Below are 16,463 nucleotides of genomic sequence, written 5' to 3' on the forward strand. Positions count from 1 at the left end.
GAGGAACAATCGTGAAATAACACATTAAGGGTCACAGCATACTTTCAGCAAGCTCAACCTCCCGTGAGATCTCTGGATGGAGGACTATTTTTAAAATGAAAATTCCATTGTAAATGTCCAAGTGCAAGTACATCGGGAGGTGGAAGCTCCTAAGTCAGCCATGATGCAAATCTGCATGCGGGGTAATATTCCAAATATGCATGTGTCAGCCTTTGGCTCCCAAAGTAATGAGTCAGTGTGGACTTTGCAAAAGCAGCTGTGTCCTCTGCTGGATGGCCATGGCCAAAGCCTTCAGAGTTGGAGAGAAGCAACTTTCAGATGAAAGGCTGATGCTTTCTCTCTGAAATCGTATCATTGTGATATGGGATTTGAGTTTCTTTCTTTCTTTCTTTCTTTTTTTCCCCGAGTTTTGAAGAAAAACAATGTTCTTCCTGCTGTGATGAATTTATTCTGGAGGTTTGAAAGGAAACGTGTCCCCCCTAGAGGAGGAGGACCCTGAGTCAGGCGGGTGAAGGCCATGATTCCAGCACATGTGTTCTCATTTACCAAGGGGCGGTGCTTGGGTGTGAAGGGGCAAAATACCAAGGGTGAAAAGATTCAAGGAGATCAAATTATTTTTCCATTTGTCTCAGGAGGAAAGAAAAAAAAAGGAAATAAAAGAAGGAAGGAAAATCATTTCATTATGTGATGGTCCAATGCAACCCGGGGTAGCCAGTGAGGAGCAACTTTATTTTTCAGAGACGCTCACGCTAGGGTGTCCTGAGCCTCCCCAGGTGCAGACTGTGGCTGTGGAATTTGAAAACAGCAGGGGCACTAGAACAGAAGTTGCACGGATGTCTACAGTTGTCATCTCGCGAGGCCCTCTGTGGCGATGATTCTTCCTCGCCCCACATGCATGAATCTGTTCAACAGGAAAGAGGAACAAGAAAAATGTTAAATTAGACTTTTGATTATGTTAGGCATCTCACATGCCTACCCCCCCCCCTTGTTGTAGACATACAATAAGTCTACAAAGTAGATTCTAGATATGAGCCAGACGTTTCAAATTTCTTGTGGGCCTTGTTCGATGTGGCACAGGTAAGGATGGGGCTGAGACAGAGGGGCCCATCTGCCATTAGTATCAAGCTCATTTTTGTTATTCCACAGTACTTCCTCCTGGGTGTCCATGACGGGTAAGCTGAGGGTCCTTTTAGTATCATAGGATAAAGGCCCCAGGGTTCTTCCTCTATAACTAAAACTCCATTAAACGAGGAAATTAGTAGGTTGACTGAAATAACTGAAAGGGCATGAATCAGAACAACACATTGGAGCTCATTTGGGAAAGAGGAACTGTGCCTATCAACTACTATGGAGCAAAGCAGAACTGGGCCTGTTCTAGGAGCTCCTTAATTCAGGCTACCTCAGACGAGAAGGAAAACCTCACCAGTGATCTGCCCAGTGAGGTCCCCTCTGGTCAGCTTGGCCAGACTGAAACACTGGCCAGTGGCTTTGCCAGCTTGTGAGCCTTGGGCCCTGAGGCTCATAATTCTGAGGTGACTTTTGTGGATTAAAGTCGGCCCTTTCTACCCCACACCTTTATCATGGGGACAACACCGTGACAGGAGGAACTCAGTCCCATGCCCTCCAAGAGTTTTTGTCTCCTTCCTCCCCAGAACCAGGGACACTTAGGAAGTCCCTGCTGGTCCCTAAGATATTCCAGACAGCCTCAGGTGGGACACAGAAGGGCCTCACCTTGACCCCGAGCACGGGCCAGGAGAGAGATGCCATCTGTCCCCAGCTTCCAACAGCTGGGGGGTGAAAGAGGGACCAGGCTATCTGGAAGCTGAGGCCTCTGCAGAGTTTTGAAAGAGGAGTCCCTTGCTTCTCTTTGAAGTTTAATTGTGAACCGGTTACTTTTTCCAGATAATAATAAACAGGGTCAAGGGCGAGGAAGGCAGATGGGGAAAGAGGAGGAGAACAGGCAACAGTCGCATCACGTAAAATGATCCTGGTTCTGAGGATGCAGGGGTGCAGACATAGTTCTGCAGTCGCCACAGCATGGGCTTCTCTGTTGTCGGGGGTGAGGGGAGCGGCCAGGCCCCAGGGAGCCTCCTCATGAGGAGTAAATGCCTCCCCCCGCCCTGCACCCCCAGCCGCCAGGCCAGTTCCTGCCCCTGCCAAAAGCCAGCTCTGATGATTTGAGCAGTGGCCGGGTGGATTTTGTAAAGAAATCAGAGACAGTTCTGAAATGTGATCACCAAGAGGAAGGGGGAAACTAGGCCCCCCACTTGGAGGCTCAGGGCCTGTGGTCTTTCCAAGCTAAGCCTCTCACAGCAGACGCGCTCTCCCAGTCCTGCCTGCCACCTGCCTACTGCCATCAGGTGTCCTTGGTCTCCAGTGAAGGTCCCCAGAGCACAGGCTTGTTTGGTCCAGAGCCCAAGGAGCAGAAATAAATGTCTGGAAACCAAGGCAAAATGAGAGTGAGAGCCCAGGATCTGGCTCGAGCGCATGTCTTGGCCAGTTAGCCCATGTGGCACCTGGGACTGTGCACGGGGCACGGGTGATTCCTGCTGTTGGTCCCACAGAAACAAACAAACTGCCCAGCTCTCTTCAGGGGTCACAGAATCTCTTCTAAGGACAAGAGTTGCATCTCTGAGGGAGCTCAGGCCTCAAGGAAGTGGAGCTGTCCAGAGCAGGGCAGGCTGGTGAGCAAATGTAGCCGGGGGTGGGCCCCGCACTGGGGTGCACGTGCTTTCCTCAGGCCCAAGGCTTCCTGAAGAATACGTGAGACCTGAGTTCAAGTCCGCGGCCTCAGTCACCCTGCTATCCAGGTTGAGGTGAAATGGTTTTCCCTTTGGAGATAGAGACAATAATCACTGCCTCTTGGGGAGGGGGCAGGTTTGATGCAAGGATTGAAAAAAAAATAATAAACATATGTAACCATTTAGTCAATTGCCTTGCAATTATTAGCTGTTATTATTCAGATAGAAATCAACTGGGGGAGATACGTAGAAACAATAGCCTGGCCCAGAGTCAGTGGGTGGAAGGTCTGGGATTTGAACCTTATGTCTGTCCTGGCCAGCAGTTCTCAAGATGGGCCCAATGATCTTTACCTCCTGGAATTCACATCCTGTGTAGTGTCTCTGTCTCTCGCTCTTGCTCTCTCTGTTTCCATACACACACACACACACACACACACACACACACACACACACACACACACACACACCAACGGTATACATAGATATGACAGAAGTGACAATGATAATACATCTTGACCAAGATTAGGTTAAAAGAGTCCATGTGTGGCTCTCATCTTGGGGTCTCTCTTGGTCATTTGCTCTGGGGAAACCGGCTCTCAGGCAGTGTGTGGACAGACCCCCTCGTGAGTAACTACCCATTGCCAGTGACCACTCGAGTGAGCTTAGTATTTTCGTCAGGCCTGGTCAACCCGCTTGCCTGAAACCCAGCTCAGTTGCTCCTGAGTCTGATTCCACAGAAACTGAGAACAAACTGTGAAGTCTGGGGTAATTCTTTACAAAGTAATAGACGAATTCATCTGTCTTTATAGTCCACCCTTCAAATTCAAATATCGTTTTTATTTTACTTGTTCTTTCAACAGATATTTACTGAGTACTTAGTGTATGCCAGGCTATGATTTACGGGATCCAAAGAAGACAGAATCCTGCAAGTTCCAGCTTGGGGTGGGGGCAAAACAGAGAGAAGACTTCTGAGGAAATAAAGCCTAAAATGAAGAGTGGAGGAGGGCCTGGAGGGCATTCTGGGGAGAAGAACCAGAATGGCCGGTGGGGGGAAGTCAGTGCATGGGGTATGGGCAGGGTTAGGGATAGGAGAGTGCAGGGTAGCCATACCCTTGTAGGCCAAGAAAGCTGAATTCTCAAGATCCACACCTTCTTGGACTCACAGATGCCAACCAGAATGACTCAGGGGACTATTCCCATCACATGGCCAGGAGATGAACTGAATTCATTTCCTGGAGCCGTCATAACGAAAGGCCACTGGCTGGTGATTTAAACAACAGAACTTTATTGTCTTACTGTTCCAGAGGCTGAAAGTCCAAGATCAAGGTGTGGGCTGGGGTGTCCATCTGTGGCTGAGTGGGAGGAACTGTGCTCCTGGCCTCTCTCCTAAGGAGAGGGGTTTGCTGATGTTCCAGTCCTCGGCCTCCCCTGAGTTCTCTTCCCTCCTCCCACGACTTGTTCACTTCTGTCTCCAAGTTTCCCCTTGTCACTCGAACACCACTCTTAGTATGTCAGAGCTCACCTAAATGACCTCATCTTAAATTGATTATCACTCTAAAGACAGATACGGTCACATTCTCAGATAATTGGGGTTAGGATTCCAGGGTATCTTTTTCTAGAGGACACAATTCAACCTACAACAGGGAATATTTTGGGGAATTGAAAGAAGTCTTTTAGAATCATCCAGAAGTCCCCAAATAATTACAGTCTCCAGATGACTTTTGTAACTTGCCCTGGCAGCTAAAGAGTTAGAAAATAAGCTATTCCATTGGTGTTAGAGAGTGAAGCCACCCTATTCTTTCCATGTTGGTTTTCTTCAGTTGTGTATTAGTTTGCTCTGGCTGCCATAACAAAAAAAAGCCACAAACTGGGTAGGTTAAAAAATAGAAATTTATTGTTTTTCACAGTTGAGGAGGCTGGAAGGCCAGCCTCGGGGTGTATAGAGGATTGATTTCTCCTGAGGCCTTTCCTCTGGGTCTGCAGACAACATCTTCTATGTCCTCACGGAGTATTTTCTGTGTGTGTACTTTGGTGCCCCTGGTGTCTGTTTTTTCTTATAAGGACAGCAGATGTGTTGGATTGGGGGCTCACCCTCGTGGCCTCATTTTAACTCACTCAGTTCTTTAAAGATCTGATCTCCAAATACCGTTGCACTCTGTAGTCTTGGGAGTTGGGACTTCAACATAGGGATTTTTGGAGGACACAAATCAACTAATCACTGTTCTTACTTACCAAGGACCAGGCCAATAGTTTTAATTTGGTCTTTTAAGATGAGCAGATGCATGGCTTTCCCCAGGGGAAACTGTTAAAAATCGCTCAGATGGAGCTGTCTTAATTCCAGAACTTTCAAGAAAGTCCCCTAACTAAAGTCCTGTCTCAGCACCTGGCCTTTGAGGTGTGGAATCCCTTCCTCTCAGCTTTTCCCCTCCACCCCCAGATCACGGATGCAGCTCTGAGGAGGCTATTCTATCTCCTCTGTCAGAGTGGAATGACTGTCAGCCCCCAGGGCCCTGCAAAGAGGACTTCTGTTTTGACTCTTCGTTTTCTCACATTTTCCCTTTAAACATAGCCTGTCTTATATCTCTCTTATTTTTGTTTCTAACCCCCTCTGTTCCTCCTCAATGTAATTTTAAAGTGGAAACACATGGCTGCAAACCCAGGTCTCTCCATTTACTCAGCTGCACCTACTTATTCAATTTAAACTGGAAGGCTAGTTTACAAACTTTCAAAAATACGTCCTGGGCCAATGAGGAGAACTGTATAAACACAGGTCTAATTTCATTTCTACTTGTTTCATTTTTTCCCTTTCCTCTCCTGCAAATGATCTTCCTGGTACAAAAACCAGAACACAGGAGTGTGCATACATGCACGTGCGCGCGCGCGCACACACACTTGCACACATTTTCTTATGGAAATTTCTTGATTTCTAATTTCATGACAAAATAAACAGGATTGAATGCTAAATGGAGAGTTCTGAAGAGATAGTTTCCAACAAACTGTCAATTAACATTAGTGACATTGTTTAACACAATCTCAGCATAAAGAGCTAAGGACAGAATGTTTGATTGTTAGAAAATGACTAAGTGAATTATGTTTTCTCTCCAGAAAGATTTTTTTTCTGTTCATTGTAATCCTTTTTTTTTTTTCTTTTGAAAGAAAAAAGGAAGGCAGTTTGAGAGAATAGGATAGAGGACACTTCTTGAAGTCTAGCTAGCTATTCATGTTTGGTTTAAGAGAAACAAAAGGAGAAAATTAACTAACTCTGAAAAACTAGAATTAAATTCAAGTTTTTTTTTTAAATCCTAAAATAACCAATATTATAGTCATTCGAGTTTCTTATTTGACCCTGCCCAATCATGCCATTCTAATTTCTTATTTCTGGAGCACACAGAATGAACAAGAAGAATGTTGTTATGTGATAAGGAGTTAGTCTCCTACTATGTGCAGGGCTCAGGACTCCACATTACTCATCACATCTTAAATGACCCTCATTAAGATCCTGATATGGAACTTGCTCGAAATCACATTACCAGGTTAGTAATGGATGATTCAAAATCACATCTCCAACCAATGAGGCAAGTGGTTCACATAAGTGTGGATTCTGTCGTACTCTCTCACGTCAGCTGTGAGCCTCTATTAAGCAATGTTCTTGCTAGTGGCACAATTGTCTCCCTCACCTCCAGAACTCCTGTGGCACACTGAACTCTCCACTTTGTCCCTGTTTGGAGATGAGGCCTTGGGGAAGTAATTAAAATAAATGAGGTCACAAGGGTGGGGCCCTAATCCGAGAGGACTGCTGCCTTAGAAGTAGAGGAAGAAGACACCAGAGATTTCTTTCTTTCCCTCTTCCCTCCCTTTCTGTCTGCTGCCTTTGCCCAGGTGCTCACACAGAGAAGCAGCTGCATGAGGACACAATCAGGTGCCTTCTGCAAGCCATTCCGACAGATTATCAACTGGGAAGACCAAGGGCTCATCAGCATGACTGGGAAGGACATAATACCTAACCGATTTCAAATGTTTATAAGAAACTATAGCAAGGATGAAATCTCTTTAGAAATCATGCTGATAAAATGACATTCTGAAAATTGATCCTAACAATGACTTATTTGCAGAACAAATCCTTCTGTAAAAAAAATCCTGATGTAAAATCTGAAGCCTCCATCCAGAGCTATAGAAAATGCATCTCTGTTGTTCAAGCCACCCACATGGTAGTATTTGGCAGGGGATACTTCTCTAGTTTTGTCCCATCTAGGGAACCAGACTCTTTTCCTTAGTAGTCTCATACATTTTATTCTGTGCAGAGGTCTTAATTCGGAGAAGTTGGTTTTGTTGTTGTTGTTATTTGTTTACTTTTTTAAATGGCAGTGCTGGGGAATCAAACCAAGGGTCTTGTGCATGCTAGGTGAGCACTCTACCACTGAGCCATACTCACTGGCCCTTGAAGGAGTTCTTGAACTTAGGACCCAATCGGAGAAATTAACGAGTAGATGTCTGGACACACACTTAGAAAGAAAAATCCATATCATATGTAAAAACTATGAATCAGCAAAATTATGAAATTTAGCTTCTATTTCTTGTTCGATTTAAAAACTGGTGAAAACCTTTCCTGAGGTTGTCTTGGGGGTTTCGCTCTGAATTTTTCTGCCCATGCTTACACTCTCATAAGGGACTCCCCACCTCCACCCCCATCCCCACCCCGATCCTGTTCTGGTCCCATTTTTCATATTGTGATGGCAGGTTTTTACATCAGGATTTGTTTACAGAAGGATTGGGTCTGCAAATATGTAATTGTTAGGATTAATTTTCAGAATGTGAATTTATCAGCATGATTTCTAAAGAGATTTCCTTCTTGCTATAATTTCTTGCAAACATTTGAAATCGGTTATGTATTATGTCCTTCCGAGTCATGCTGATGAGTCCTTGGTCTTCCCAGTTGATATCCTCCTTTTCCTCCCTGCCCATCAGCAGGCTGGTGATTGCTTATTGCTGCCCACTAGGAAAGGATCCCCTGTTTGAGGCAAAGTGCTCCCTGAGTGGCATCATTTCATAGCCATCCATCCAGAGATGCAACTTCTCCTCTAAGCATCTTATGCCTGTTCTTATAAGGACTTCCACATAATGAAGTGCAGAAAGATATCTATTTATTATTAATCCTATCTGCTTCCAAATGGCTGTGGAAATTTGAGCCAGCTCTGCTGTCCCTTAGGTCTCAAGCACTTTCCTTTCTTTGTCCACAGGACTTCCTATGGTACACCTGGGCTCGATCCTCTAGTTCTTTAACAACCAAAAACAAAACCAAGCCTCAGTGCATTAGGTGAGAGCATGTCAAGTTCAACACCCGAGAAACATCTTGTAAGTATATTACATTTGATTTTTTTCCCTAATCACAACTGATAATATGGCAAATTGTAAAGGGATGCCTAGACCTTGAGGTTTGCTTTGATTAATGAGCAAAGTAGAATTTGGGCTGTAGGGTTTGTAGAATAGATTAAGGATGAAGGTTGTAGAAGTTCATTCCACACTGACAAACCTAAAGGCTCATTAATTCCAGGATAACTGGAACCTGGACAGGGCCACTTTTTCTCATCTGATCAACCACCTTACACTGAACAAAGTCCCAGGAAAAGACATACATTTGAACTGTTGCCATTTTTCCTTTATTTTTTGAATGAGTAAGACAAAAACAGGTTTTAATGCCTTCCTGTTATCTCTCTGTACAATGGAGAGAATGAGGTTCCATAGCCCAGGGGAGAGCAAGGGATCAGGGTTTATCTGCCTCCAAGGAAGAAGTGGCTTTGCTTATAGGGCAGGGAGAAGTGGAAGGCTCTGACCACCTGTGGGTCATCACGACACTAAGACTCTGCTGTGATTTGTATTTTTAATGCCCTAGAAGGCCCACTTGTTAAAGGATTGGTCCCCAACTGATGGTGCCACTGGGAGGTGGTGAGATTTTAAGAGATAGGGCCTAGTAAGAAGTCTTAGGTCATTCATAACATGCTCTTGAAAAGGATCCAGGTTTCCTCTCTGTCACATGTGATCATGAGGTGAACCACCTTCATTTGCTATATACTCCTGCCATGATGTACTGTGTAGCCATAGGCCCAAAGCAAAGGACCAATGGGTCATAGACTAAAAAAATCCCAAACTGTAAACTGTCTTCTTTGTAAGTTATCTCAGATATTTTGTTACAGTAACAGAAAGCTGTCTGACACAGTCTCACTCGTCTTTGCCTCCCAGAAGGCAACACAAGAACCCTAAAGTACTTTATCATTAATCACCTTTCTCCAACTAATGGGATACCATTAACCAAGGCCTGATTTTAACTTTATTGTTCACTTTTCATATTAAATACCATTATTGTTGTTGTTTTGATCAATCAGTGTTGTTTAGGTTTACTCATGTACTTCCAGAGTTATTGCACAGAATTCCTTCTTGCATCTATGTCATTTGTTGTGATCCTTCTCCTTCTATTACAATGTTAAGTCCCTTTGTAAAGAACTGTTTTTGTTATGTTCTCAGTTTTTAATTACCTGAAAATATTTTTATTGCATTCTCTTTTTTGAAAAAATTGTCTTATTGGGGATATGATAGAAAATAACACATTAATAGTTATTTCTTCTCAACTGCCCCGAAAATGTGTTTTTATTTATTTATTTATTTATTTATTTTTTTATTTCATTGCTTTTCTTATTGAGAAGTCAACTTTGTGCCTAATTGTTTTGGTCTTATAGGGTTATCTGTATTACCTGTCTTAGGATTTTCTTTGTTTTGGTTGCCTATGTTGTCATTCCAGTGTACGTAGGTTTATCCTGTTTGTGAATCATTGTGTTTCCTGCATTTGCAGATTCATGTCTTTCATTGATTTTGGAATATTCTCAACCATTATCTCTTTGAATTTTATTTTTCTTTCATTCTTTGAAACTCCAACTAGACATTTGTAGAACTTATTATAGCCTCCATGTCTTCCTATTTGTTAGATCACTGCTTTCTGTCTTACACTGTAGATAATTTCTTCAGATATAGATTGAAGTTCACTAATTCTTTCTTTCACCAAGTCTAATCTTTTATGTAACTGTTAAGCTTCATGTCTTACTAAAAGCATTTTTTTTAATTTGGTTAAGTTTGATTTGGTGATTTTTGTAATTGGTGCAGTCTTTCTTTTTCATATTTCTTCTATCCCCTTATCTTCTTAAAACTAACCAAGAAAATTTCAAAACATAAAAATATATATTAGAAATCAAAAATATACTAAACATCATTTCAACACATTTTGATGTCGATCATTCCAACATCTCTAGTACTTATTAGCCTGATTTAGCTTGTGACTGTTGCTACTTGCTCCTGATGGCATGTTTCCTTCCTTCTCCCTCTTTCTTTCTCTCCCCCCCACCCCATTTGTGTGTGTGTGTGTGTGTGTGTGTGTGTGTATTTGTGTTTGCATGTCTGTATGTGTATGAGAGAGAGAGAGACTGCTTATTTGAGAGCTCATGTTCCATGCAAATATAATCATGGGAAACTGCTGAAGACTGACAGTCCATTCCTCCAGGTATTAATTTGCATTTTTTCCCCAAGTGCCCAATGAAGTACCAAACTAGGACCATTTTAAATTGAATTCTTGTCTTGGAGCTTTGCATACACAAGTCATGGTCTGGGTTATGATTGTAAGTTTTCAGTGGAAACTTTTGCCCTTTTCCACACAAAACCAGAGAGAAACAAATTCCTTTGTTTTAAGTTTATTTTATTTTTTTATTTTTTCCTGGTCACCCTTTCATTTTAGAATAGCCTTTTAGGAGTTGTGGCTTTATTGGAAGGCGGTAGCTCTGTTCCAAATCTTCACTTTCAAGAGCATGTTCTGAAGATTTAACCCATTCTTTACCTTTTGCTTTTGTCAGTCCCTGGAAATGGGGGTTGGCAAAGAACTTTAGTGTCACTTCTTAGAATTTAGCTCTTTGGATTCATAACTCAACTTTGTTTGGGGCCTCTGATGACCTTCCTTACATTCTTGTCATCTCAGGTATTTTTAGGTATTTTGTAGTGGGGTAGTTTTTAAAATAGGTTGGCCTCCAGATCACCAATATAGAATATAAATGGTTTGCTTTGATTCTTGCCAAAATTTTTACTTCCATTTACTCTTTGGATTATATGACTTTATAGATCTAAAATGTAGTCTACCTAATTTTCTCAAAGGGTCAACCCATTATTCCTATGCCAACATTCCACATGCCTTTTCATTTATTTCAACAGCTTTCTCCTCTAAACTTGTGCCAGTTTCTCCTTAGAACTTCAGGTCTGGATTTCTCATCATAGTCTTTTATATAAAGAACAACTGGATTTCATTCCCAAACACTGGGCACTTCCATACTTTCCTTCACCTCTGCAGAAATCTGCCAACGCTAATGCAACTAATGTTTGCATTTTTTCTTCGGGATGTCCATGGACCAAATATCAATAACCTTAGAATACAGATTCTACTTGCAAAACTCAATGTAGACATTCATGATCTTTTGATTCTGTAGTCAGATATTTGAAATTTCGTGACACAAGGATTTTTTTTTAACCTCTCAAATTTTGAATTTATAATTAAGTGGTATGATCTCACTTTGAGATGAAAATGTTGTAGTTCCTTTGACAAATCAGGTAGGAAGATAAGTTGTGAGAATTTTGTTGTTGAGTTTCATCCATAAAACAACACATGCTTTCTAGGGATAATTGGGTCTTCTAGTACCAGTAGGATTGTTTAATTTTCCTAGGAATTGTTTGTTCTTCTTCCAGCTGCAGGGTGTGTTTGGAAGCTCTGATGGGGTAGTTTTTGTTTATACAAGAAGAGTGAAATATTTTGGATTTGTTCAACAAAGGGGCATAGTCCCTCAGAAAGCTTTGTATTCTCTATGAAGGTCCCAGGAGAGAGGCTCCTGCTGAGAAAGACCATTAAGGGCATGTTAGAGATGAGGAGGAAGATGGAGTTTCCAAACCAGCAAGACCTATGTTATTTTTATTTGATTACAACCTCTTCATGAATTTTAGGGGGAAACAAGCACCTCTGTACCTGAACGTAGGCAGCCACATTCTCTAACAATCACTTCTAAGTCCCTACAGCAAATCCAACCACTCAGGTTCAGGGACACAGCAGAGACCCTACTGTCCTGAATCAGCTGTGCCGTGGAGTACTGCCAAAGTTCTTCAGGGCCAAGGTGGATACTTTGTAACATCTGCTTTTGAAATTGTCCAGACTGGAATTGCCTCTTCTATGCTGTGTGAGGCAATTCACTAAAAATTAGGTGGGTTGAGAGCTCCTTCCTGAGAGGTTCTCTTGCTTTCCTTGCATCATCACCAATGCAACCCCCAATAGCATGAGGTCACCTCCTCTCCCCTCGCATCCTCTTTGCTAACTTCCCATCCTTCTAGTCGTCACCTTGTCCAGATGACCTGCTTCAGCCCTAGCCCTAGTCATGGATTCCCCCATTTTCCTGTGTGCTTCTTTTATTTTCTTCCCACACTGGGCTTTAGTAGCCAGCTTCCAGGATTCTGGTTTACACCATGTGGTCTTTAAGAACAATGTTGCTGGTCCTTTTGTTGTTATAATTCTGATTTCTCAAAATTTCAATATGAAGCTGTATGCATTTATATCTTGATACACAATTACCTAACATAAAGCCATACCATCCTTCTGTTAAAGCTGAACAAAGGAGCATGTGTGTAGAAAGTGCTTTGATCATATCCCTTCCTAGTTTAAAACACTTCCCAAAAGATGTCCCATCAATTCCCATCTTCTCTTTTATTTGCCTTTTTTTCATGTCTCCCCAAAGCAGTTTTGGTTTCCGACTAACTTCCATATCTGGAAAATCATTTAGAAGGAGGGTGGTAAAGCAAACCAGAGGTGGGTGTGGTGAGGGGAGAGAAGAAGGGAAGGGTGGTGTTTCCAAAGCCCATCTTAAACCTGGAGTCAGACGCCTGCTTTCTCTAGGAGGTGGGCTTCTTGCCTTCACTTAGGTCTCCCCAACCCCCACGCATACACCCAGACACCACCTTCTATTTTCCTTCTTAATTAAAGTCAGTCCCTGAGATCCTGGTTTCTCCTGGCCTGAAAAATTCACTTTAGCCTGGTTTTGTTTTTTTTTTTTTTTGTACTGGGGATTCAACCCAGGGATGCTTTACTACTGAACTACATCCTCAGCCCTCTTTTTATTGATTATTTTGACACAGGGTCTACTAAATAGCTTAGCATCTCACTAAATTGTTTAGGGTCTCACTAGATTGCTGAGGCTGGCCTCAAACTTCCGATACTCAGTCTTCTGAGTTGCTGGGATTGCAGGCTCATTTTTGCCTGTAATCATACCTGCCATAGTGCCTGGCAAGCCTGCCTTCTCCCCAGTCCTTCCACTTTTAGAAACACAGATGAAGGGACCTGCCTGGGCCTTAGGTCCCTCCCTGCAGGAATAGAGACTGGGTCTAGTTTGGAATACTACTAACTAGCAATCAGGGGAACTGTTTGGCTATCGCTTAATTAAGAATGAGACAGTATCAGTGCAGTGAAACAGTCCCATGGATGCAAAGGCTGGTATTGTCCCTTTGCCTCTGTTGGATGTCACTCCTCACACTATGGAGAAGATGAGGGGTTCCTCAGTCTCCCCCTTCCGCAACTGTCACTGCCTGAGGGTTTTGCTTATTTCTCTGAACACAGGGCCTCACATAGCACTTGGCAAATGATGAAGGCTGAATTAAAGAATGGAGCCACTTCCCTTCTAGTGAGGACATCAGCCTAGTTCCTTGACATCCCTGAGCGAGCATGGCCCCCATTTCTCATGCTCATAATTTGCACAACATTCAGATTTCCCTCTACCACCTATATAAACCAGCCCGCTCAAGTGCTTGTTGGGGACAAGCTGTCTGCTCTCAAACACTTAGCAAGGTGCAACCTAGAGGCAATAAATCAGATTTCCAGAAGGCCACGAACCTGGGTCCTTCCTAAATTAACACTTCCAATAGTTAACCTCACTGAGCTGCTCACATAGTATGTCCTTGGATTTTATAAAATGCTATGATGGAAAAAGCCACATAAAAACAGTGTTTGCCTGAATGTCCCATCTATAATGATAAATTAATTTCAGAATTGAGTGTGAGGAAATCTTTCTCGTGTATGTCCTCGGAGAAGATATTTAACCCCTCCGAGTCTTAGTTTTTCATTTTGCCAATTAGAATGATAATGTGTACCGTATGTGGCTGTTGTGAGGATATGCTAATGTATTTAGGTCACATCAATTGCCAGGCATCCAGTAGGTGCTCAACAGGACTATTAATAACAACTCAGTGTTGCTATGATTATGCTTCTCTGCTTTGGTTTTTGGCTGGCCCTCCCAGAAAGCTCAAAACAAATTTGATATTCAGTCACAGCAGCAGCTGCCATCCCTTAGGTTGGCCTGGCTGCTTCCATTCCTGGTTCCATGGCTCTCCGCATATCCCCACTGTATGGGCACGTCTTGTGAATATCTTCATCTTTATTCTCAGGTCTCATATTTTTGACTAACCATCTTTACTAGGGAGTCAGTGGTCTCCTATTTTCTCACTTGACACCAACCAGGCCAGGCGTAGGTAGAGCACCCCTGTGACGTCAGCTACTGATGGGTGGCTGAAGCTGGAGGATCACCGGTTCAAGGCCAACCTGGGTAACTTAGCAAGACCCTGTCTGGAAGTTTAAAAAATATAAAAATAGAATGAATAGACAAACAAAGGAAAACACAGAACAAACACACGTAAACAAATTCCTGCAACTGCACAGTCCACAGTGACATCTAACCCTTGGCGAGATCTCACAAGCCTCTAGGTGGTGGGCCCAGCTGCACCATCTTCCTTGGTCTCCAGAACAGCACCTTGCAGGGGAGAGGATTCCTACTCTTCCTTTGTGGTTTGCCTCTGGGGACTCTTCCCTTTTGTGCCAGCTCAGCAATGTATATAAACTCTGGTTTTTGTGTTTGATTCAACATTCAAACTGCTCCATTTGGGAAGGTTATATTCATGGTCCCTGGCCCACCTTACAGCTTAGAGTGGAGGAGACTTTTCTAAATATCCCTTGGATAAATCATTTATCTGCTTCATTTAACTGGAGCTGACTTCCTTTGTTTCTAAATAAGCTGCCCAGCTGATGAGCTGTAGGCCCCTTCTTTGAGGTCAAAGTCCTCTGAGCGGGCAGACAGCACTGTGTCCCTTGGAGTACCCTCCGCTGCAGCCTCTGCACCTGGGTCCCCAGCTCAGGCAGTGCATCCTACAGGTCCTCCTTGCATCCTACAAGCACCAGACCCATCATGGAGTCCTAGCTCCTAGCAATGGTCCTGAATCAACCTTTTAGGACAGGACTCTGGTGGTGCCTCTCATTTGTGGGACACTGGGAGGGAAGTAAGAGTTGGATTCTCCAAGTGGAGCTAGGATTTGGGGTGCTTTCTGCCTCTCCCTGGGATCCTCCAGCCCCTTCCCTGCCTCTCAGGGTCAATGCAGGGGATTTTTATGTAAAATATTTCTCTATGGGCGATGCTCAGTCATCGGCTTCCTACAACATTAGGTAGACCCACATTTCAATCTCAGCTCTGCTGACCCACTGAGGAAGAGAGGAAGAGCTAGTTAAACGGTTCATTTCAGAGTACTGCACCAGAGCCCACATTTTTGATCACCCCAGGTGGTTTTAGCACCAACCACCCACATTTGAGGACTTAGGACTACTTCTTGCCAGAATTTGAGCCTTAAATTTCTTCTTTCCTGATGGCAGATGCCAGGTCAAAATTAGAAGTTGTTTTTTGTCATTTTGGGAATAAGCAGCATTTCAAAAACTCTTTAGGCACTATTTAATCAAGAAAGACATGACTAATGATTGTGGGTCTCATAATTTCATCTTGAAGGAACTGTTCATTGCACATGCTTCCTCTCTGGTCCTATATGTCTGATTTCACTTTAGACCTCTTCGTTCTGCACCGTTAGATCAGTGTTGGGAACGGCTGGTCTACCCACAAGAAGGACACCAGGTGCTCTCTCTCCTGCTCATTGGGAGCAAGGTGTCAGCTCTGCTGCTCCTGGCAGGAGGGCCTCTGTCAAGGTTCATTTGGTTGATAGGACTGGCCATGGGGTGCCCAGACCAAACACTATTTGTGGGTGTGTCTGTAAACGTGTTTTCAGATGAGATCTGTGTTCAATGATGCCAGCAGTGCTTCCGGAGTGGGAGGGCCTCATCCAGGTGGTTGAAGTCCTGAATAGTATAAAGGGAGGGAGGAGCAAGTCACCTCTCTTGTTTCCTGCCTTTGTTCTTGAGCTGGGACATCTCATCTCATCCTCTCCAGCCAGGGAGCGGGGATTGGCATTGCTCTCCAGGTTAGTAGGCTTTCAGATGAGATGAACTGCACCATCGGGCTGTCCTGGGCCTCCAGCTTGTAGTTAGTGGGCTGTGGGAAGTCAGCCTCCATAATTGTGTAAGCCAGTACCTTATAATAAGTACCATCCCCAGCCTTGTATGTGTGTGTTTGTATGTGTGTGTGTGTGTGTGTGTGTGTGTGTTTGTGTGTGTGTGTCTACCTGCCTGTTGATTGAAGAATATCAACAAATATAGCTTTCCTCTTCCCAAATTCTCCACTCTGCCCAAACCTCCCTATTTGATGCTTGAAGAGTCTCTCCAGCTTTGTCCTATCTGGTGGGTGTGAGAAACTAATGTGACTCTATTTTTGAGAAACCAGCCTTTACCTC

This window comes from Ictidomys tridecemlineatus, chromosome 6 (assembly GCF_052094955.1).
Source record: "Ictidomys tridecemlineatus isolate mIctTri1 chromosome 6, mIctTri1.hap1, whole genome shotgun sequence".
In the NCBI taxonomy this organism is placed as follows: domain Eukaryota; kingdom Metazoa; phylum Chordata; class Mammalia; order Rodentia; family Sciuridae; genus Ictidomys; species Ictidomys tridecemlineatus.